Source organism: Spinacia oleracea, chromosome 5 (genome assembly GCF_020520425.1).
Source record: "Spinacia oleracea cultivar Varoflay chromosome 5, BTI_SOV_V1, whole genome shotgun sequence".
In the NCBI taxonomy this organism is placed as follows: domain Eukaryota; kingdom Viridiplantae; phylum Streptophyta; class Magnoliopsida; order Caryophyllales; family Amaranthaceae; genus Spinacia; species Spinacia oleracea.
In genome coordinates this window covers 36,627,461-36,651,283 of record NC_079491.1, presented here as the reverse complement: position 1 = coordinate 36,651,283, position 23,823 = coordinate 36,627,461, and the positions used below count along the sequence as shown (strand labels likewise).

General features: G+C 39.4%; 1 long non-coding RNA gene across 3 annotated transcripts in view; it reads right to left on the bottom strand.

The window, feature by feature from the left end:
- LOC130461909 (uncharacterized) overlaps positions 1-1,172 on the bottom strand; it is a 28,871-nt gene extending 27,699 nt beyond the window's left edge. For all 3 annotated transcript variants that reach the window (XR_008921920.1, XR_008921918.1, XR_008921919.1), the window contains exon 1: positions 657-1,172. This is a non-coding gene — a long non-coding RNA (uncharacterized lncRNA). The remainder of the gene's footprint in view (positions 1-656) is intronic.
- Between the last annotated feature and the right edge of the window lie 22,651 nt (positions 1,173-23,823).

Here is a 23,823-nt window from a genome sequence, read left to right as displayed (position 1 = left end):
GGTTTGTGGCGGTCGTAGCCCTACTCGGCTGTGACCTCGCTATCGATTGAGGGTGCTCCTCTTGGTCAGATTCTGAATCTGACCGCACTATCATATCGTCATCATTGTTGTTAATAACATCATTAACCATTTTCGCGGAAAGAGGTGATTGATGTCTTTCAAAGGCTTTGAAGTGTTCTTCCCCACAGACGGTGCCAAATTGTTCCGGTGTTGTAAAGATGGAAACAATGAGCTTCGAATGAAGGCCCTTTCGTATGTGTTGAAGATCTTGCTTGCTTGAATGAGTTGAGTCCGAATTCACCTGCGCAAGAGCAAAGTCACTAGCCTCGGGGGTGTTTCCGAGGAAAGCCCCTCCGATGCCTAAGTAAGAACGATGCTCGGATTCTAGAGAGAAGTTCTCTAAAAGAGTAGTCTTAAGGCGATAAATTGGACGTACCTTGAGGTGTGAGCCTTGGCGGCCTATTTATAGTGTTTGCATAATAAATGCCCATAGGTCATTTATTGCTATTGGGCCTTGGGCCTTGATGGATGGCTGACTAGCCATTTGGTAGGTTTGATGTTGTTTATTTAGAGCCATTGGGCTTTGGACTTAGTGGCCCAATTGAGAATCAATTGGGAGCCCAAACACTACTCATAAATAAGAGTGGATAATTTACCTGTTAACATTAGGCTGGAAAGTGCTGTTGAAGGACGGATCTGCCATAGATAATTTTCGACTCAATTTCAAACCAAATTTGCAGAATAAATCAAATAATACTTTGATGTTCAATTTTCACGCCGGCCACTTCAACAATCTTGGATTTGCGATTGTTTGAATGAATTCGTGAAACCCAATTTGGCTGGATTTGTTCATAAATCGGAACCTCGAACCCAGAAAAAGAATTGGGTAAATCCAATTTCGAATTAACATCAACGACGACATAGGACCCAAACATCTATGGAGACGATTCCAAGTGAACGCCATAGCTGATGATGAGCAGCGAAGAGGAGAGAATTGTGGAGATGAAACGAAGCTACGAAATCGATCAACAAATTAAAGTCGTAATTTCATATAGGTTGTAATCTTGAATGTAATTGATGCTTGAATTGATGAATTAATTAAGTGTGGAATTTCTGATGCAAAGATTGGAAGAGAGAGTTGAAGGTTGGAGAAGGACGATAATAATTTTTTTTTTCGGGTTCAATTGATTTTTACGTTTCCTTTTAAAAAAAAATTAATTAAATATTGAAATTTCAAGGGAGGGCCACGTGGCACTTAAACCTCTCAGCTATTAAATATTAGAATAGATTTCAAGGACAACCCTTCATAAATAAATAAATAAAAATCGAACAAGCTAGCTAATTGAAATAAAGATACATTTGTAAAAAAAAAATCAAGAATTAATTGAAATAAAGATATATTTGTAAAAAGAAAAAAAAAAGAATTAAATATATATAAGAGTTAAATATATATATAATAAACAATAGAAAAAGAAAATTTGAATAGTTGTCTAAGACGGCCCATAATGCACCTCTCCTGATTCTAACCCTAACTAGTTCTATAAAAACATACTACGAATCGTTGTCTTAATAAGACGTACAACTTTTACCTCTCACCATTTTGGTCTTCTTCTTTCCTTTCTCTGCTCTCTCTTTCTCTTTCTTTACTGACTCTACTCAACTCTCTGAAAGGGCTATGGGACACAACCTATCTCGGTTAACCACCATCCTACGAGTGCAACCACCCCTTTCCAACAACCCCCATCACCACCACCACCACCAATTCTCCTCCCACTCTTCCATTTAAAATCCACTTATCTTCATTCAATTTTCATAGTAGGTTGTATTGCTGTATTAGCTTCCATTGTAGCTGATACTACCAGCGATATCTACAAAAATCATTAGCTTTTCATCAAAATCCTCTCTTATTTACTTCCTATATTCACGCTTTGCCACAATATAATTGTGGGGGTTACTCAACAGTTGGAGGGATTTTGGTCGAACGCAATTCTCTCAGCCATTGTTCAACTGGTTGGTTTAGCAATCAATGTCCTATTCATTGGTTTTGTTACCAACGAAATCGCGGTACTGGTATCATTTATAGTCGAGACATGTTACATTGTGGGGAAACTCGTGTATGCTGCTTATTCAAACAAGAAAGCAACGGCTGTGAAGGGGTCAGCGACTGCAGAGGTGGCAATGGCTACGGAGGTGGCAATGGTTGCGGAGGAGGTGGCAATGGCTGTCGACGTGGAAGTGGAAGTGGCTTGAGAGTAAGACGTTGCAGATGCTGATTAGAATGTTGTTACCTGGACTTGGCCTTAGTTCTTTTAATTTATTTTTATTTTTATTTTGATGGGTTTGTAGGTAGGGTCGTAGGGGTGTTTTTAATTAATGTTTGTTTTTAGTTTGGGTAATTGGACATTAATGATGGCTTTAATTTTTTTAATTTTTTTTAAATTTTTATTTTGATGGGTGTGGGTAGGGCCTTAGGGGGTGTTTTTAATTAATGTTTGTTTTTATTTTGTAATCTGACATTAATGAATGGAAGGTTTTTAATGTTTGATATAATATGAAATGAAATGAACTTTTTTAATTTTCAATTTGATTTTGATTTTTTGGGCAAAAGAAAGACTACGGTGGTGGTCTTTGTCATGTTATAGGTGATGTGATGTTAGCTAAAATTAGCTGTCAGGATAGGAAGGGTAAAAAAAAATACCTTATGTACACAAAATGTATGGAGTACAACAAGTGTAGAACTAGGGTACGCACACTTGTGCTAACGAACTTAATTAATTATATTTTCGTGCTTATAATTTTTTCAGAATGCAATTTTATTAGTTTAATTATTAATTTAATTTTATACTAATCATTTAATAAAATTAAAATCTTGAATAAATTATAATTAATTAATTTTAATCTACTAAAATAAAATGAAGAGATTTAACATAATGATTATACTAGCTTATGACATGTGCAACACACGATGGACTTAAATTTGTTTACGAAGTATTATTAATTATTCGTAAACAATAATTTGTAAATATGAAATATTTTAATAAAATAAAATTTATTTGTAATATTTATGTTTGTTTGAAAAATCATGAGATAAAATTAAAAATAACGACGTGATAAAATACTAAATTTGGGTAAAACATAATTAGTTTAAATTGACCAATTAAGCATGGTATTATACTATGTGCGTAAAATAAAAATTTTAAAATATATTGAATGTAATTTTTCATCCAACATATTGATATTTTCATATTTAGTTTGTAATTTTTCAGCCTAACATATTGATATTGTCATATTACATTATGTAGACACCTACTTTTGTCCCCATTCCAGCAAGGGAAAGGTTCGATGATGAAAGCATAAAAACTCCACTTGACAACGCATCTCCTATAAAATAAACGAATCTCGATTCCCCATTTCATTTTACCCGAAACCTGCTATTTATGGAAACCTGCTAAAATAGTAACTGCCGTAAAAGGTAGCTTCTAAAAGTGGCAAATCATAAAAGATAGAAACCTGTCAGAATTAGGTGTTGCATTCCAACATAAATCCTAAATGAGATAGAAAACCGCAAGAATCCTATTCCTAATAGGGTTCGGAAATAAGAGTTACGTATTAATTTAAATCCTAAGGAGCCTAGAGTTCGTAACGGGCCCAGACGCATTCCGTCACAAATTGATACGCGCTAAAAGACTCAAATTAATCTCAAACTCTACGGATTTTAGAATCCGAATCTGACTAAACAAAGAACTGCCCAGACCCTATTTTCAACGCCTGGCTCTGGGCGCCGAAATCTTCGCCGAAATCTTCGGCGCCCAGGCCTGGGCGCTGAAAATACCTGGGTACGTCTATTTTCCTAATTATTTGTGGATTAGAACTCTGCAATTCTATCTTTCCACGAACTCTTCCCTATAAATAGACCCCTAGTTTCGACGTGAAACAACACACAACAACACATAATATATTCTGAGTATTGACTCAAAACCCCTGAGCCCAAGCCTCTCGCTGCGAAACTGTTCACGCGTTCTGTCGCAATCGATCCATAAATCGAACAGAACGTATCCTGTCCCATAATCGAGATTCGTTAAATAAAAAGGAGAAATAGCAAAGTCAAAGTGGTTAGTTTTCTGAGAACCCTGAAGCACCTCTCAAGGGTGCGTCGTAATGTGTCCCTTTTCGATGATTTAACTCTTTCCTCGCCCTTTTTATGAACTGTTAAACTAACCTAATTTGATTGTTCTATCACGCCTAATAAATATAATATTTTTGGGAAATCGGATTATCATGCTAGGTCCCTTAATGCTATTTAAATCAGATAATCACGATCGAATTAGTATTATATGCTGCATACTGCTAAAATCAATTCAGATTAGTTTAATAGTTAACGCATGTCCCTTCAATTATTTATGCTGAGCTAGTAAGGATATCCTGCCTCTGGAGTTATCGACGAGCGAATTACTCCTCTCGGTAGTTACAGTCCCCCGAACCCTCAATCTCTACCTTGCGGGTGTATATTGAGAGATCCCCACACCAGGGATCACAAGGGAACCTACGGCCGTCGTGGTCAAACATAATTGCACTCCCTTTATGTCACGATAACCGGGTTTTGTCAGTTTTTCTCATTGTCGTTAAAAACTGAATGGCGACTCCTATATTACTAGTCAATTGGGTGTATACTCACAGGAAATCCAATTACACTGGATTGAATAAAAAGAATCGTCACACCCACGAGGGACAGGTCACGCATTAGCCTCGCGCTTTTTCGACCCCCTCACAGTGGCGACTCAACTGGGGATAGTGAAGGAAATACTCGTGCTTGTAGGTAATCAAAATAGCCGAAGGGTGAAACGATCCTACCCCGCGTTTATTTCCCCATCAAGTTGGGACGACCTGAAAATCAGCATATTAATGTGAACGGGCAGAACATCATAACGAATCTCGGCTCCCTCGGGAGTTGGGACTAAGGATACCTTTTTCGCCAATAGGGGGGTGCATACGTCGCGCATGTTTCCCACTCGGTACTTGTGCAGGTAGTACACCTATCCCGAACCCAATCGCTCGCCCATTAGGTCCCTCTCGCTTGCATGCCCCCTTGGCTTGCACTTGCGGGTTGGCCTCTTGAGCGAAATTCGTCTGTTGAAGACACTACCTCGACCGGGGTATGTTTTGGATCTACGATAGAAGCGGTACCAAGCCAGGCGCAAATAAACTACCCATAGAAGCCTATCATAAACTACGTGGCATATTTAATTTTCGAATCCATGTTTGTAATGTAGTTATGTGTAGCGAAATATGTGCGTGTGACACACTATCTTAGAAAACCAATGACCTTAAAAATTGCCCAAACATTCATAGACTAATTTGCCAAAGAGTTATACCGAAACACGTGTTCCGCAAACACGAATGATCGCCACAAAATAAGCGACGCTCGGGATGGCCCGTAACGAATCCCACAAACACTGTCACGCATAAAGGACGTTATTAGGCAAGCACGCAAATCGAAGTCGCATAAACAGAAAACAGAAAACGAGAACCAGCCAGGGACGCATTTTCAACGCCCCTGGCTGGGCGCCAAAATTTCTCACGCCCACTACTGGGCGCTGAAGTTGCTGCCTGACTTTCTGGTCAGGCGCAGCAGCCTCGGTGCCCAAGCAAAAAGAAAGTACGTAGCACAAAAAATGTTCATCAAAAGAATTGCTACGAGGGCGTAAGAAAAGCACTCGATTTCAAAAGGCGACTCGCGAAAAATTAATAACTCTTTGTGTCGTCGTTAGGCCTCCTACGACGGCAATGCTCGGCACCAAAACCGAACATGCTAACAACTATGAATGTCACACAGGCAAGTGTTTCGAAAATCCAAAGAATGACCAAAAAAACCCCAAAAAAGTGTATCGACAGAAGAAAGAGCGAAAAAGTGAAAAACCAATAGAGAGAGTCGAAGTCTAGACTAAGTAATGCTTGAAACTTTGGGAACCTAAACTTTAGCTTATCTTATGCCTAGGACTGGTCCTGCCACTTGGTGCCGATCAGGGAATCAACGGCTAGTGCGTCTCGAAGATACATCACCAACACCAAGTCTAGTAACTCCAAGCTCCGTCCGTCGTCCCTCATTTCAAGGATCTCCGCTTCCCCAACCTCGATTCGCACCTCCAAACATGTCCATCGAAGATTTGCGAGACCAGATGGTCCAAATGACCCAACTCATGGGCCAACTGAAAATGGAAAATGAAGCCTTAGCGGCTGCGCAAGCCAAAAATGACCTCGAAAACGAGAAGAGGATCGAAAAAATGGTCCTACAGCAAACCATGGGGAGCAAATACTTCTCCCTCGAGCCTGAACCTTTTTCTGGCAAATTACCAGAAAAGTTCAGTTCATCTGACTTACCAAAGTTCAAGGCCACGGATAACCCCCGTGGCCATCTACTGAGCTTTGTGAATACCATGAACTTGAAAGGCTTGGACAAGTCCATGTACCTACCTGCCTTTCCTTTGTCCTTGGAACCTGTGCCGCTCAAATGGTACTATCACCAGGACCCTAAGCTCTTCCCCACTTGGGAAGACTTTGTCAATGTCTTCATCAAGCAATACTCGTCGAACATGGATTTCCAAGTCACCATGCGCGAGCTGGAAGTTCTCTTCCAAAAGAAAAATGAGGGTTTCACAGCCTACTTTGCTAGATGGAGAGACCAGGCGGCCCAGCTAATCAATAGGCCTCCCGAAACAGAATTGGTCCAAAAATTCATTGATAACTTAGACCCGGCTTACAGACAACACCTTAGGTACCTGGGACTCGACACTTTCAAAAGAGTTTATGATGTGGGAATAAAAATCGAGGACGACCTCGCCAAAACCATACAGAGCAAACCTGCATATAAGACCAACACCTATAATCGGGGTAACACACCCCAAACCCAAGAAGTCCATGCTGTAGAAGAGGCTCCCGCCCGAAGATACCCTGTAAGATGGGTCCGAGACCGAAACATACGATCCAGGACATGATAGAGGATGAAGTAATACCTCTCCCTAACGTTGGCAAACCCAACAACAACAAGAGCCCACTCGGCTCTTGTCACATCTCTCTCGACCAACTAGAGAATTTCGACCCCACGGTGTATATTACACCTCAAGGTGCACCACTCGCTGTGGTACCTATGGATCAAATCGAGGAGGAAGTGTATGGTGTGTGGAACGATGATGCTGAAGATATTTACCTATCTCAAGTCTCGGGCCAGGACCTCTTCACTGAAACTTGGCCCGGGTATGCTCTCATTGACACCACCCCTCAGGAGCCCGAGGTCGACAACCTCACCCGATCCGGAAGGATATACCAACCGGATATTCACCCACCTCCTATGGGCGACATCCCGGTTAGGCAAACTCCTGAGAACGGGCGGCACGCCACCGTCGCGGAAGTCATTGAAAATCCTCTCCTGAAACAACTGAAAAGAACCAAGGCTGAGATTACCATCTGGGATCTTATGTGTACTTCAAAGGAACATCGCGAAAAGCTTATTCGCTCACTTGACCTCATCTCAGTACCCATAGATATCACACCTGACTCATTGGTTAGCCATGTCACGAGAGATGCCGGAGAAAAAGCCATAGTTTTCACCGATAAAGACTTACCCAAAGAGGGGGGTGCTCACAATAAAGCCCTTTACTTAGTGGTTGGATGCAAAGGACAAAACATCCCCCTAGCGCTCGTAGATAATGGTTCGGCGGTTAATGTCTGCCCATTGCGAACCGCCCATTGCTTGGGGCTAGGAAGCGATGACTTCCAAACCTCCTCACAAGGGGTACGAGCTTATGATAACTCCCGAAGGCCTGTGTTGGGAAAAATCAACCTTACCATACAAACTGGGCCTGTGGCACGCACCACGGAGTTTCAAATAATCGACATCAAGCCCACTTTCAACCTCCTCCTGGGGCGACCTTGGCTCCATGACTTAGGAGGTGTGGCTTCAACCTTGCACCAAATGGTTAAACTTAACCATAACGGGGTAATACTAGAAATCCGCGCCCCTCCTCTCGACGTCAGTTGTACTATGGTCGGAACGGCCGAAACTGCAGATGACCTTTATGGGTTTCAAGTGGAAGAAGCAATCCAGTTCATCGAAGATTATGATCCAGCATTCCTAGACCCGCATGCATCCCGAGTCATCCCTAGAATGCTGTTGGCTCAAGGTTATTTCCCAGGAACCCCATTGGGCATAAGGAAGAAGGAATGCACATTCCATCTTTTTCCCGACAAATCTACTCCCTTTGGCTTAGGTTATGAACCAACGGAGGAAGATATTGCTGACCGCCTATCTAGGCTACGCCTTAACAAAGCCAAACAAACCACCCTCCTTCCCCCATATCAAAGGACCCTTAACGGGATGTTTGTTCGGGAAGGAGAAGAACACCCATGCTGTGATTTCCCTGAACCCTTCGTTCAGGATGGCTTGCTAAAACCCGGATTTGAAAGTTTCCATGACTGCCACACTTTGGATGAGGCACCCCACCTCACCAAGACTAAAACAGCTGAAATATTGGACAACCAGGCTCTATGGACATTGTTTAACGAATCGAGGCCTATGGAGAACGAGACTGTGATAACTACCCTAGCTTTACAAGATGAAGGTTTCGATCCAACCCGGTTAATCTCTCCTGCATCAACACTAGAAGAGGTCGGGAACGGATGGGTGAAGATATATCAGTGGGTCAACGCAAAAGGAATGGAATTCAAGATGAGTACCGGTGAAGGACCAAAGTTTTATGAGACTAAACCCCAGGCTTGAGCCACATAGGGCACCATTAGTAAAAAGCGCCTAGTAGTTCTTTAGATTGATAGAAAAAAAAATAATAGAGACTTTAGATGGTCCTAAGGCCCTTTAGAATATGGGTCAGTTTTATTTCAGTGTGTTTTCCTTACTTTCCAAATCAATAAAGGAGTAATATTTCTCCTAAAATTTTATTCTAACACTAAATAAACACCAAATGTACTTGCAAAATAAAAATAAAGAAGCGGCCCACTATAGGCCCAACAAACAAAGCCCATTCGGTTTTGAAATAATGCCATGTGAACCAGTTCCCGAAACCCACAAAATGAACCACACTATCCCATCCTCAAAACCCAAAAAGCCAACCAATGTTATCATAAGAGCCAATCCATGCAACCCAAAATCAAAAAGAAATCAAAAATTTAAAACAAATGCAAATGTTACCAAAAAATAAATTCATAAAATGTAGAACCCACCGACAGCTTTCACATAAGATTCCATCATACCCTCCACAAAGATCTTCATAAGTTCCGCACCCTAACTCCATTTTCAAAACTGTTTTGAGTCACCAATAGAAAAAATTAATCTGGACAAAAATGCGTTTCACGCTAACAGTAAAAAAACCTCCAAAACAGCCTCAAAATTAACTTTAACTATGAAGCAAAATATCAAGGCACAAAAAACAAAATAGAAATAAACGCAAGAACATGTGAAGCAAAACGTCAAAATTGACCGCCCAAGCTATTTTTCAGCGCCCAGGGCTGGGCGCCGAAATTTCTGACGCCCCAGCCTGGGCGTTGAAACTCCCTGCCTGCCAAAGTTTTTTTTTTTTTTTCGAAAAGTGCTCGTCATTTTATCCGCACACAACGGAAAAATAACGAACACTTGGGGGGGTACAGTGCGTATCCAAATAGGTTTACCAACAAATTGGTCGAATTTTACACCTATGGAAAACAACAGATGAAAATAATGGCAAATACTTCACTCATTTGACCGATTAAGTAATATGTTTCCACTTCAGGACATATCTACCGAGATCCGGCATACTAGAACTTATTCTAAAGCTAAGAACTATGCGCGACCTGATTCTGACAAGATACGTAGGCAATCCTTACCAAGGATTCGGTCCAAATAATAATAACAAATCATATTCTTCGTGTAAAAAGTGTTAGACATATAAACAAAATTGAATGGAAACTAAAAATATGCCTTTATTAAAATATAATAAGAAGGAAAACAAAGTGCTAGGAACAAAAACAAACACAACTGAAATAAATAAAGGGCACCTACACCCTAGCAAGAACTACACTACTCTAGTTCTTCCGGATCATCAAATAAAGTCTTGTAGAGAGCAATGTTCGCAGGATCCACCCCCACAGTCTTCTGCGCTGGCCCAATATCAATCTCTATAAGAACCGGCTCTTGGACACTAACTTCCAAAGATGCCAAAGCTTTAGAAACATTTTCAGTTATAGCCCGCTCAGCCTCAAGGGCACAAACAGTGGTGGGAGAAGGATTACTATCATCGACTGGACCAACCACTGTTTCTACAGGCGGCTGAGCCTTCCTAACCCATACATTATTCCGGCGACGATCTCCGCGAGAGCTTGCATTTCTTTTAACAACAGCAGGCCCCTTCATGTTAGGCACCTTTTTAGGCCTGACACTGGAACGGGGAAGAACTTCCTTTCGCTTTCGATCAGGACGAGCTTTCACAGTCTTAAAACTATAGGTACGAGGTCTGGTAGAATCAGGACCCTCATACTTAACACGAATACGAGGTATCAAAAGCTCATCCGGCTCTCCATTACGAGCCTCGGTCCTCACATCCTTGTCATCGGAACTCATCCACAACTTATAGTTTTCAGAAAGACCCACAAACCCATTTGTAGCTACAGCCCAACGCGGGAGACCATCATAATACCTAGCCCACGCTAAGACCCGTGTTTGTGCAAAGGTCGCTACCTTAGGTGGTACCGTATCAGAAAAGGGGATAGTCTGCCTTAAACCATATTGACGCATGACTCGGTAAGGGAAAATATAAATGGGACAAGATAGCCCCAACAAAGAAATATAAACCGATACGTCAGACCCCCCTGTCATAGTAGTCAAACCTCACCATGGTACCACCCACTTAATAGAACAAATGCCATAAGTAAAAAAGGAGGTCCATTCGGCCTCGTCCTGGCCTTGGTGCAAGTATTTTCGGTTACCCAAAGCTATAGGGCGATAATGTTTAGGATCGGCAGGAGCTTCCAAAAGTCTAAGCCGTTCCGCAAGCCAAATCTGCAAAAACAGGTACGATCGAATCAAAAGAATGAAAAGAAAGAAAAAAGGTTCCTGGTGCGCAGTTTCAACGCCCAGGACCAGGCGCCGAATATACCAGCGCCCAGCCCTGGGCGCTGTAACTCAGCCCCAGGCAAAAAAAAGAAAGGTGGCGTATATGTGCGCAAAGAAAAAAAGTAGATTACCTGCAGTAATAGGGGGCTTCCCTTAAAAATTTCGGATTTGGCATCCTTCTTCAGCTCATCCGCACTCAGCAAAGTCTCAGCAACAACCAACGGCATAATAGAATAGCAACTTTCTTTGTTTGGTCATATTCTTACTAGGCCTAAAATGATGTTTTACGAGTTTTGCCAAGTTAACCTTATCATCCACAACAAGTTCAGCAAACATGTTATCATCTAGCCCTAGGAAAGTCCTTATGGTTGTTTTACCCTCTTCAATAGTGCCAGGGGTAACAGGAGTAGCATTAGTAGGATAACCAAGGATCGCAGCAAATTCATCAGGCAAAGGACATATTTCATTGCCCCGAAAGGAAAAAACATGATGATCGGAGTCCCAAAAGTTTAGGGCAGCATGCAGAAAATTATAATCAATATTAATTTGTTGTAAGCCTAAAAGTGCCTCTAAGTGGTATTCTTTTAACAAAGCTTTTTCTGTGGGAGTAAGGGCTCGTAGCCAACGCCTAACAGTCCGTTGGAGTGAGAAAGTAGGGATCGACATGGCAAAGGCAGTAAATAATTAGAGCACAGCAAAAAAGAGAGAGAAAGAATTTGAGAGTGGTGGAAAATAAGGACGTACCCAGCCCCTATATATAGCTGAACGCACCCAATAAACATCCTGATCCCATTCGGAAACGTGTTTAGAAATCCGAAAATCAAATATTACCAGGAAAGAAATTTCAGCCCCACCTCTGGGCGCCGAAATTTTTAGCGCCTGAGCTTGGGCGCTGAAAATGCAGCCCAAGGCCCAGATTTCACAAAAACACGGAACAGGAAAGGACTTAAGACCGTGTTGCTAAAACACGAGGCCCTATTGCAATAAGATCAAGCCCAAAGCACCTTTAGCTCCCAAATAAGCAAAAAAAAAAAAAATAATAACAGTTAAACTTGGTCGAAACTTAGACTCATCTCAGAAAACGCTCATGTACACTTTTCAAAAAATAAAAAGCAAGTTAAATATCATGGTCATTCTTTGAAACACCAAAAGTATGTGTCGTCAAGTCATTGGTTTTCCAAAAAGAAAATGTCTGTCTGTCAAAGGCATAATCCGGGCCAAGCCAAAACCGGATGTCGCCTGAAAACTAAAGTCGCACTCCACGGCTTCACTAAAATAGCACACTACTATAGGAGGTGGCTCGCACATACGAGCATGACCCCAAACATGATTACAAGACGCGAAAAAATAACCAACAAGCCCCAACACTTGGGGGCTCGCGAAAAGTGGACTCCAACAAAGCGTGCAATCAAAATCACATTCCCAGACTGCGCCACGCACCATAACATGTTTGGATATCTCAAAAAATATTGTTAAACAAAAATATACACAATGTGGACCCACTTATAGGACACATCTAATCAGGAAATATTACGACCCACCAACAGGTTGTAATCACAAAAGCCCTTCTATATAAGGCAAAAATAAATTCAAGATGGGCTCGCCCACCCTCAGCGGGCGGGGTCTGCGTCATTAGCCGCGCAGGTCCTCAGTTTTCGTAAGAAATAAAATCTTCAAATTTAAAATAGGCTCGCCACCTTCAGTGGGCGGGGTCTACGGCGCAAACCACGTAGGTCCTTATTTTCAAAAAACAAAACAAAATAAAATTTCAAAACAGATTCGTCCACTTCAGCGGACGGGGTGTCCACCCTAAGCGGACAAGGTTCGCCACCTTCAGTGGGCGGGGTCTACGTCACAAACCGCGTAGGTCCTTATTTTCAAAAAATTTCAAACAGATTCGTCCACTTCAGCGGACGGGGTGTCCACCCTCAGCGGACAAGGTTCGCCACCTTCAGTGGGCGGGGTCTACGTCACAAACCGCGTAGGTCCTTATTTTCAAAAACATCAAACAGATTCGTCCACTTCTATCGGACGGGGGGTCCCCCTCAGAGGACAGGCTCGCCCACCTTCAGCGGGCGGGGTCTGCGTCACTAACAGCGCAGGTCCTTAGTCGCTGCAGCGATAACTTTTACTGGATTTTCCTTCGTTTTACTTCCTATAAAAACAAGGGTACTGAATTTTCCTTTGTTTTACTTCCTATAAAAACAAGGGGGTTTTCTCGTTTAGCCAGCCCTGAAAATGAGAATCTTTAAAAACGTTTTACCTCGTGATTGGGCTTGGCCAGGCCCAATTACACTTTACAGCTTTAATTTCGAAAACATTTGTAGCTACTCCCAATGACAAAGTGAGGGAGTTTCTACGTACCTTTAGATCCTTCCAATGACAAAGTGAGGAAGTTTCTATACTATCAGTTGACAAATCCCAATGACGCGTGAGGGATATGTCGACACTTCAAGTGATAACCCTTAAGTCAAATGTTATCACTCGGGGGCTCGTGAGACCCTCGCAAAACAGGTCACATACACCATGGCTTGTATGACGCACTCTGTCTAATACTTTGACCATCGTCTTACTCCAAGACTCAGTCAAAGTGGGGGGCTAACTGTAGACACCTACTTTTGTCCCCATTCCCGCAAGGGAAAGGTTCGATGAGGAAAGCATAAAAACTCCACTTGACAACGCATCTCCTATAAAATAAACGAATCTCGATTCCCCATTTCATTTTACCCGAAACCTGCTATTTATGGAAACCTGCTAAAAATAGTAACTTCCGTAAAAGGTAGCTTCTAAAAGTGGCAAATCATAAAAGATAGAAACCTGTCAGAATTAGGTGTTGCATTCCAACATAAATCCTAAATGAGATAGAAAACCGCGAGAATCCTATTCCTAATAGGGTTCGGAAATAAGAGTTACGTATTAATTTAAATCCTAACGAGCCTAAAGTTCGTAACGGGCCCAGACGCATTCCGTCACAAATTGATACGTGCTAAAAGACTCAAATTAATCTCAAACTCTACGGATTTTAGAATCCGAATCTGACTAAACAAAGAACTGCCCAGACCCTATTTTCAACGCCTGGCTCTGGGCGCCGAAATCTTCGGCGCCCAGGCCTGGGCGCTGAAAATAACTGGGTACGTCTATTTTCCTAATTCTTTGTGGATTAGAACTCTGCAATTCTATCTTTCCACGAACTCTTCCCTATAAATAGACCCCTAGTTTCGACGTGAAACAACACACAACAACACATAATATATTCTGAGTATTGACTCAAAACCCCTGAGCCCAAGCCTCTCGCTGCGAAACTGTTCACGCGTTCTGTCGCAATCGATCCATAAATCGAACAGAACGTATCCTGTCCCATAATCGAGATTCGTTAAATAAAAAGGAGAAATAGCAAAGTCAAAGTGGTTAGTTTTCTGAGAACCCTGACGCACCTCTCAAGGGTGCGTCGTAATGTGTCCCTTTTCGACGATTTAACTGCTTTCCTCGCCCTTTTTATGAACTGTTAAACTAACCTAATTTGATTGTTCTATCACGCCTAATAAATATAATATTTTTGGGAAATCGGATTATCATGCTAGGTCCCTTAATGCTATTTAAATCAGATAATCACGATCGAATTAGTATTATATGCTGCATACTGCTAAAATCAATTCAGATTAGTTTAATAGTTAACGCATGTCCCTTCAATTATTTATGCTGAGCTAGTAAGGATATCCTGCCTCTGGAGTTATCGACGAGCGAATTACTCCTCTCGGTAGTTACAGTCCCCCGAACCCTCAATCTCTACCTTGCGGGTGTATATTGAGAGATCCCCACACCAGGGATCACAAGGGAACCTACGACCGTCGTGGTCAAACATAATTGCACTCCCTTTATGTCACGATAACCGGGTTTTGTCAGTTTTTCTCATTGTCGTTAAAAACTGAATGGCGACTCCTATATTACTAGTCAATCGGGTGTATACTCACAGGAAATCCAATTACACTTGATTGAATAAAAATAATCGTCACACCCACGAGGGACAGGTCACGCATTAGCCTCGCGCTTTTTCGACCCCCTCACACAGTATCCGCACTTTGTTAAATCTTTGCGTGACCTCAAGAAAAATAGTGTGGCTTAATGTAAATACGAGAAGAAGATGAGATATTATGGCGATGATCGCTTGATTTCTCCGTTAGAAATGCCGATATAATGTAAATATGTTGATTTTAAACTGAAGAATGATATTGAAAAAAAGTACTATCTATTGATTAACTTAAATAAGAAATAATTTTTTAAAACTTTTTAACAACAATAATTTTGAAAAAAGTACTCATTCTATAATTTTGAATTGCACTTGAATTATAATATCAATTCATAATTCTACTTAATTTTTTATTTATTATATGTCTAATAAAAATCAAATCAATATTTATATATAAAAAATTCATTTACGAAATATAGTTTGTTTTATTAACTTTTCTGTAAATAATTGTCAAATTATTAAAATTATTAATAATATTTACGGAGTATTAATCATCGTACATTGTACGGGTCCTAAACTTATGACACTAAATAAACATTAATACTACAATTTTTTTTAACATACGAGAATATATGGATTTGATATAGATAATTTTTTCATGATAATCATTGTAATTATTACATTAAAACGTTATTAAATACTAGGTTTGTTAATCATTATTTTTTTTATTTGATTAAAATATTGTAATAAATTTTTTGCAAAGTTTTGTATTTATTAATTTTTATAGGAAATTAAATAATGCAATATAATAAATCAACATTTTAATGCATTAGTATTCTTCTTCTTATTAGAGTTTTGAACTTTTGAGTGAGAGAAACAAAGTAAACTATGTACTTATGATAGTATTAAAAGGCAATTATGCATAATTAAGGTGGGTAAAAGGAGAAATCAATTGACCAAATTAGGGTTTTAGGTTATACTTATCTCTTTTTCATTATATTAATCACGAGCAAAACGACGATCAAGGTAACATCAATTTTCATCTGGAACCACCAAGTTTTAGATTCCTCCCATCTTAACATTGAATCCTTTTGTTGCTTCTCTAGAAGCTTCTCTTGCTTCTCCAGACGCTTCTCTTGCTTTTCCAAAATACCTTGAACCTTTAACAGCCCTAACTTCAACCGAGGATCCTTTAGGTTGCTTCTCCATATCTATCATAATTAGTTTGGTACCCGTGCAACGCACAATTATTACAACTTCGTAAGTATTTTTATGTAATAGTTTTAATAATTTAATAATTATTTACAGAAAAGTTAATAAAATAAAATACATTTCGTAAATGAGTTCATCAACACCAATTGATTAATTTCTCTTAAATAAATAATTACAAAAAAATTAGGTTTTTTCCAGACATTTTAACACACAAATAAATTTATTTCAATCAAATTAAGTTTTTTTCAGATAAAAAAAGTCCAGATAACATAAGTTCAGACAAACAAAATAAGTCGAATAAAACAGATCCTTAAGTTAACTAAGTTTATCTAAACTTATATTTCTTAAAATAAGTGTACTCATAATTACTTTCAATAAAAGGTAACAATTTGCCAATATTTTTTCTCTTTCAGTTCTTTTTTTTAAAAAATCTCAAATTTAATCTTTTCGCAACTTTTTCTTTTCCCATTTTTTACCCCTATTCCAGCTTATTTCTTTACTTAAATTATTAATTTCACTACAATTTTTTTTGAAGATACGACACATTCATTTTTTGTAAGACAAAATGATTTAAGTCATTATTAAATTAATGTAATACGCAGAAGTTTAAAATGTTGTTAAAAGGTTTTGAAAATTATTTCTTACTCCGTTCGTTCTTGATTATTAGTCCCTATTGAAATCTTGTCACTATTTACAAGTAGAGAGAATATTCTAATTTCTATCCAATACGTATTTTAAAATATATTCACGTGAGATCTTGCTGTGTTCGTCTCAATGTGTAGTTTAACAATATCAAATTTTTATATTTTTTCAACGTACGTATTTGGAGATATTTACATTTACATATGGAGTTGAAACGGATGAATAACTCAAAATGGGACTAGTATTTAAGAACAGAGGGGAATATTTAAATTAATAAATACATATTACTTTTTTTTTCAAATATTAATTTATATAATGCATATGAGAGATATGGGCTACAATTAACTTTCTACAATAAGGATTGATAGCTACAGTAAATTATTTTTCTCCGTTTTTGTAAGTTTTATTAATAAATATTTATTAAATTGAAAAAAAATAAAATAAACCTAAAGACTCACCAGGTGATGACACGTGGCATTTCTGGTGTGTCTTTTAGTATGTAGTTATTGATTGGAAAGAAAAAAGAAAACTAATATAGGCAAATAAAAACTGAATCACTAATTCACTAAACGCGCACTAATTGTAACCTTTGATTGCACCCAAAAAAAACTAAACGTATACATTGATCATAGGTCAGGCGGGGTTGGGCTTTGGCAAAAAAATGGACCTCTAGCAAAGGAATTGAGTGGAGTACTAGGGTCGTCAAAAATTGACTTGATTCAACCGATTTCAGACAAAAATCAAAGTGACCCGTAAAAAAAATCACACATTCAATCCAAATAAAAACAATGACCTCACACAACTACATTATCCGATTATACTCGAACTGATTATACCACTACAAGAAATTGTACCATTAACGACGGGAAATTCTGTCACTAAAGGCCAATAATCGTTGATCAATGACGGGATTTCCTGCCGCGAACCCGTCATGAGAGGGCCGTCATTAATGGAAAATCCCGTCGTTAACCCGCCGTAAAAGACATTTGCGACGGTTGTTCCCGTCTTTGTTTGGTTGTTATCCCCTTCGCAAAAAGCTTTTGCGACGAGATTTTTGACCCGTCGTTATTAGGTTGTCATTAAAGATACAACTTGTAATGTACCTAACCCATAACCACCGATGAACCAATTTGACAACCCTAAGTGGAACCAAATCTGGGCTAGAAAATTCATTTTCAAACCTGTTGTTTTAACAATAGTTTGATTTTGGATCATTCGAGTCGGACAAAAATTTTAACTAAAACTCCAGTTTTGAGTTGTTTAAAAAGATTCAATTTTTCTCGACTTGGATATTCGATTTTTTCCCTGATGTATCTAATTTTTTTTAAAAGTGATTATATAATGTTTTATTTTTACTGAAAATTATAATATTCTGGATATTCGGAATATGTAACAGGCGATCTGAATCCGAAATAAAAGAAATGGGCATTGTTAAATGACTTAATGACGCCCTAGTATTAAACAAAACGCCCTACTTTGTCCCACTTTTTCCTATCTTATCCTTACCAATTTACCATAGTTTCTTAACCTTGTTTTTTTCCTAGATTCTCCTTATAATATAACTCTCACTCTTCCAAAGCATACCATTAGGCCACCACACCATAGTTACTGGAGCACCACTATTAGCCCGACTCCGACAACCAGCTAAAGAAGTGGCAGATCATCTCAACTCGTTGTTGAGATGCTTCCTCACCTACCCCACCCACATTTCCCCCAAGGAAAACCACCATAACACCTTGTCGGGTGACCCAAAAGGCTAAAGATGATAATCGTATAATAGCAAATGCGCACAAGGTAATTCGATTTGTGAAAGTTTGTACTTTTTTCAGGAAAATAGTGTAACACCCTGGTAATTCCTTATATTTATAATTACCTTGTGTGAGGGGGTCGAAAAAGCACGAGGCTAATGGGTGACCTCCTCCCTCGTGGGTGTGACGCTTCTTTTTGTCAAATCAAGTGTAATTGGATTTCCTGTGAGTTTACACCCAATTGACTAGTAATATAGGAGTCGCCATTCAGTTTTTAACGACAATGAGAAAAACTGACAAAACCCGGTTATCGTGACATAAATGGAGTGCAATTATGTTTGACCACGACGGCCGTAGGTTCCCTTGTGATCCCTGGTGGTGGGGATCGCTCAACGTACACCCGCAAGGTAGAGATTGAGGGTTCGGGGGACTGTAACTACGTACCGAGAGGAGTACTCGCTCTTCGATAACTCCAGAGGTAGGATATCCTTACTAGCTCAGCATAAATAATTGAAGGGACATGCGTTAACTATTAAACTAATCTGAGTTGATTTTAACAATATGCAACATATAGTACTAGATCGAGCGCGATTATCTGATTTAGATTGTTTTAAGGGACCTAGCATGACAATCCAATTTCCCAAAAATATCATATTTATTAGGCGTGATCGAACAATTAGATTTAGTTAGTTTAACAGTTCATAAAAGGGCGAGGAAAGCAATTAAACCATGGAAAAGGGACACATTACGACGCACCCTTGAGAGGTGCGTCACGGTTCTCAGAAAACTAACCACTTTGACTCTGCTATTTCTCCTTTTATTTAACGAATCTCAAATTATGGGACAGGATACGTTCTGTTCGATTTATGGATCGATTGCGACAGAACGCGTGATCAGTTTTGCAGCGTGAGGCTTAGGCTTAGGGGTTTAGAGTCAATACTCAGAATAATAATTGTGTGTTGTTGTGTCCCTTTTCACGTCGAACTTAAGGCCCTATTTATAGAAAAGAGTTCGTGGAAAGATAGAATTGCAGAACTCTAATCCACGAGGAATTAGGAAAAAACACGTACCAGGTATTTTCAGCGCCCAGGCCTGGGCGCCGAAGATTTCGGCACCCAGAGCCAGGCGTTGAAAATAGGATATGGGCTGTTTTTCTTAGTCAGATTCGGATTCCTAGAATCCGGAGTATTTGAGATTTAATTGAGTCTTTTAGTGCGTATTAACCTTGTGACGGGATGCGTCTGGGCCCGTTACGAACTCTAGGCTCGTTAGGATTTTAATTAATACGTGACTCTTATTTTCGAATCATATTAGGAATAGGATTCTCTCGCAATTTCTATCTCATTTAGGATTTATGTTGGAGTGCAACACCTAATTCTGACAGGTTTCTATCTTTTATGACTTGCCACTTTTAACAATTACCGATTACGGCAGTTACTATTTTTAGGAGGTTTCCATAAATAGCAGGTTTCTATAAATAGCAGGTTTCGGGTGAAATGAAAAGGGGTGATCGAGATTCGTTATTTTATAGGAGATGCGTTGTCAAGTGGAGATTTACGCTTTCATCATCGAACCTTCCCTTTCGGGAATGGGGACAAAAGTAGGTGTCTACACCTTGTTCCGACTAATATAAAAGAATTATCAAGATATTACCGCCATCGTGATAACGGCTAAGGCTATTTACCAGAATTACGCAGCGGAAATTAACTAACTTTCAAACATATTAAATAGTTAATGGTCATAAAACAACTTGGAACCATCAAGGCCCAAAACCAAAATTAAATAGTTTAGAAAATCCATTAACTAAGTTTAATAATTAAAGTAGTCATGACTGAAATAAAAAATAGAGTTTATAAATGCGAAAGATGATATAGTCTCTCAACACTATTCCCATGATAACTTCTCCCGCAAGTTATCTCTACAAACTTGCTTATTGAAAACTACTCCCCAACAATGCAAGTGCAATGATGGATCATCATAGGGTCATCAAGGCGAAGGCCATGACCGAAAGACATGAAGCACGAAGTCAACAAAAGTTGAGTACGAACAAGCTAAAATGAAATCCTAGTCTAACGTGCTTCACTCAACAATAAAGATAACCCACATGCAAAATCCATTCAAGTAAATCAATTAATCATGAAGACATACTCGAGACTTGACACGACTCTTAACTCATAGATTAATAAGAATTTAGCTTCGAACGGGTATTACACAAAACCACTGAGGGAATAACAAAACCATTGAGGGAAACTGAGGGTGTTGGGAGCCCACCAAGCACCAAATAAAATAGAGTCGGGCTTTCTACCGACAGTCGGACCATACCGACGGAATTCCTGCTCATTTTATAAGCGAATAACTAAAAGAATGAAACAACGTCTTGTATCATTCAAGGAGTACGAGTTTCTCCGACGAGACTCCCCCCATTGTTCATACACAAGGTATATACGTTCCAAGAGTTTTGAATCTCATTCAGGTTACACTTTACGTTAATTAGTATGTTATGTTCAAGACTCAACCCAAAGACATAACTTACAAGTAATTCAACAACTTCACAAATAAATTATTAAACAATGACACTTCATTTTAATCCTTTAGGACTTGTGATCAAACATAGGACTCAAGTGAAATTACTCCAGTGTTCCTTCTCAAAAACACTATTTGAGATAACCCGACATTGCCTGTTAACAAGCGAGATGTACCCTTAGCACGAATAGTCCTTAGTTCAATTCACATAAACTTCTTAAATGTATTCTACACTTGCGGTAGAATAAACGATGCACTGAGGCAATATTCAATAGGCTCATTGTATGCTAGACATCCCGTACAATAGCATAATCATAATAACTTGCGTGCGAAACACTCATACATGCATATTAATTTGAACAACATGCTTGACATAATTCAACGATTATAAAAGTCCATAACATGATAGTTCAACATAATCTATAAAGCATTAATCAATCCATAACATGCTCATTCACATAGATTCAATAACAATTCTCAACATGCTTGTTCACACATCAAACACAAATTCTCAACACTTAAGTTCACATGATTCACAATCAATATACTTCATAAAGTCCTCATGAGATAGGTGGTCACCCTAGTCTTGTACATACCTGGAATACCTAAGTACGGGGGCCACTGTGCGAATCACGACTCAAGCTAGAAATTAACTCCTATACACATAAGGAGAAACTTAATTATTATTCATGTTTACTAAATTTCCAGCAACTACTTAAGAATCTAAAACCCTTGGTTTATTTAGAAACTAATCGTTATTCGTTCATTTAATAGTCTCAAATAGTCAACTCAAGTCCTAGCATAAAAACATTGACTTTTATTTGGCCTTAAAATCATTAAAAATCAACACTTTAAGCTTTATAATAAATCTGAAAATTTAAGTTGATGCCCATAATTTAGATCTTCATTAAATTACGTGAATCAATCGCTTGAACAATTGGAATTAAAATCCTATCAATAGGTCATTAATAAAATCATGTTTTGACCTTAAAAATTGACACTTTAAATAACCATTAAATCTGAAAATTACAATTCTTTTGAATTAAAATCAATCTCATCAATTCAAATACGAAATATTAAAACAATGTGTTCACAACCGTTCCCAACAATTTAAATAATCAAAGCTATAAAGTGTAATTGGGCCTGGCCAAGCCCAATCACGAGGTAAAAAATGTTTTTAAAGTTTCTCATTTTCAGGGTTAGCTAAACGAGAAAACCCCCTTGTTTTTATGGGACGTAAAACGAAGGAAAATCCAGCACATCGTTCTTTTTTGGAAAAAACGGAAAACCAATCTTTGGAAAAAGGGAAAGCTACTCACATCGTTCTTTTTTGGAAAAACGGAAAACCAGAAAAAGTTATCGCTGCAGCGACTAAGGACCTGCGCGGTTAGCGACGCAGACCCCGCCGGCTAAAGATGGCGAGCCTGTCCGCTAAGGGTGGACACCCCGTCCGATAGAAGTGGACGAATCTATTTTTGAAATTTGAAAATAAGGACCTACGCGGTTTTGTGACGTAGACCCCGCCGGCTAAAGATGGCGAACCTGTCCGCTAAGGGTGGACACCCCGTCCGATAGAAGTGGACGAATCTATTTTGAAATTTGTTTTGTGTTTATTTTTTGAAAAATGAGGACCTACGTGGTTTGCGCCGTAGACCCCGCCAACTGAAGATGGCGAGCCTGTTTCATTTTGAATTTTGAAAATTTCATTTTTGTAAAACTGAGGACCTGCGCGACCGCTGAAGGTGGGCGAGCCCTGTCCGCTAAGGGTGGACATCCCTAAATTCGTTTTTTCCTTGATTTGGAACTTGCGTGGTTCGCGGCGCGATCTTGCCTGATTGAGGTGGGCAAGTCTCTATTTTTTGTTCATTGTGATTTTTTTTTTTTGAGAATTTCTTTTGTTCATTCTTGCAAGAGCGAATTCTTTCGAGGGATGCTCGAATTTAGTTGTAGCCTGAACGTGGGTTGACAACGGGTTCAGACGGACCTTTGTCTTGCGACCGTCTGCTTTCGTGGTTTTGAGCTAGTCTTTATGGCTCGATTTTTGCCACCACTTGGTCTTTGATCAGAGGACCATGTACAAGTGTCCGTGACGACCCTTTTCTGCGGTCGAACCTGTTCTTTTGAGATCATCCAAACATGGGACGGCGTATAGCGCAGTCCGAGAATGTGATTTTGATTGCGTGCTTTTTTGTTGGAGTATATTTTTCGCGAGCCCCCAAGCACTTGGGCTTTGTTAGTCATTTTTCGTATACTTCATAACGTCTTTTAATCATGTTCGGGGTCGTGCTCGTATGTGCGAGCGACCTTTCATAGTGGTGTGCTATTTTGGCGCAGTCGTGGGGTGCGACTTCAGTCTTCGGGCGACGAGGTTTAATATCATTCGGTTTAGCTTGGCCCGATTTAATCCTTTGACAGACAAACATTTTTTATTTGAGAAACCAACGACTTAACAACATTTTTTGGTGTTTCGAAGAATGACCTTGATATTTTTTGTTTTGAAAAGTGTACATATATGTTTCTTGAGACAAGTCTAAGTTTCGACCAAGTTTTACCATTCATTTTTGCTATTTGGGAGCTTAAAGGTGCTTTTGGGCTTGATCTTAATTGTACATAGGGCCTCGTGTCTAGCAACACGG